Genomic DNA, 1,789 nt, shown 5'->3' with positions numbered 1-1,789 from the left:
CAACAGGTTTGGCATCCTTGACACTCTCATATTTGATAATGCTTCTTATTTTTCATCACTAAAATTGATTGAATTTGCTGTCGATAAATTAATTCGCATAAGATATGCATCAAATTATTACCCCTAGGGAAATGGAGTTGCAGAGTCCTCAAATAAAAACCTCATCCGCATAATCTGTAAATCTGTCATCGAAAATTAGAGGAATTGGCACAACGCTCTAACAAATGCCCTCTGGGTCGATTGGGTCACCCCAAAAGTAGCATTAAGAAACTCCCCATACTTCCTTGTCTATGGACAAGAAGCCATCTAGCCTCCCAATGTTACCCTTCCCTCTTTACAACTCTCCCAAGCCTCAAGAGGGACCCCTTCAACCTTACTTCAAAAAAGGATCAACCAACTGGTGACGTTGGAGGAATTGAGAGATAATGCCAGAAAAAAGTTCAGGAATCACCAAATGATTGTGAAAGGATGGTTTGATCGCCATCTAGCAGGAGATAAACATTACCAAGTCGGTGAGCTTGTCCTGAAATGGGACAAGTTGAGTGAGCCAAAAGGTAAGCACACGGAATTCCAACACTTATGGCTGGGCCCGTTCCAAGTTGAGGAAAAAATTGGTCAGGGAAACTACAGATTGAAAACTTTACAGGGAGAAACCGAAAAACTCCTTGTTAATGGCCAACATCTTAAGAGATACTTCCAGTAGCCACCACATGGTGGTTACCTCCTGAGTAGGTTAGGATTCACTTTGTTTTGTTGATAGCTTAGTTATACTTTCGTTTTTTTTTTTTTTTTTTTTGGTTTTGTTTTGTTTTTTGTTTTGTTTTTTTTGTTTTTGTTTTTTGTTTTTTGTTTTTTGTTTTGTTTTTTGTTTTTTTTTTTTGTTTTTGTTTTTTTTGTTTTGTTTTTTTGTTTTGTTTTGTTTTTGTTTTTTTTTGTTTTTGTTTTTGTTTTTTGTTTTTTGTTTTTGTTTTTTGTTTTGTTTTTTTTTGTTTTTTGTTTTTTGTTTTTTTTTTTGTTTTGTTTTTTGGTTTGTTTTGTTTGTTTTGTTTTTTTGTTTTGTTTTTTGTTTTGTTTTGTTTTGTTTTTTTGTTTTGTTTTTTTTTGTTTGTTTGTTTGTTTGTTTGTTTGTTTTTTTGTTTGTTTGTTTTTTTTTTTTTTTTGTTTTTTTTTGTTTGTTTGTTTTTTTTTTTTTTTTTGAATTCCAGTCCTTTTTAGCCAATTAATTTCGGCCTTTTAGTCTCGTTTTCACCTTTTGTAACTCTCTTCTGATCGCCCTCATTCGCTACCTTCAGCTTTTGTTTCCCTCATTAACCCACTAATGAGTCTGCAGATCCTAAATTCATTATTACCTTGCAAGTTGAATCAACCTTCGATGAGCCCATGAGAACTGGAAAATCAGTGGTAAAATTCAAATCGAAACCACTCATTGGCATCTATTGGGAATTAGGTAGGCTCTGTTGACAATCTGGATACCTGAAGCATGTAGGGACATCTTTATAAAATGAAAAATTGTGTAACCACGATTGGACTGGCATGGCGGAATGCTGCATTTTAATAAAAAGAATCCCACCTAGACCTAGCCTATACTTGCCTATGAGATTTGCAGTCATTCTCCATTGGTTCCGGCCACCACACTAAATTTCCAATATCTGTCATCTACAAGTAAACCTCCTTTCATGGGCTAAGCTCGCTGTCGTATATGATTCCTGTGGCAAATTTAATTATGCTCGAGTCCTTGTGCCCGAAACTAGAAGGACTTATTTAAAAGAAAACGAAATGTCGAGTCCTT

This window comes from Pinus tabuliformis, chromosome J (genome assembly GCF_031772625.1).
Source record: "Pinus tabuliformis cultivar Carrire ecotype Pingquan chromosome J, CPIR1, whole genome shotgun sequence".
NCBI lineage: Eukaryota > Viridiplantae > Streptophyta > Pinopsida > Pinales > Pinaceae > Pinus > Pinus tabuliformis.
Note: the sequence above shows the minus strand (reverse complement) of the source record.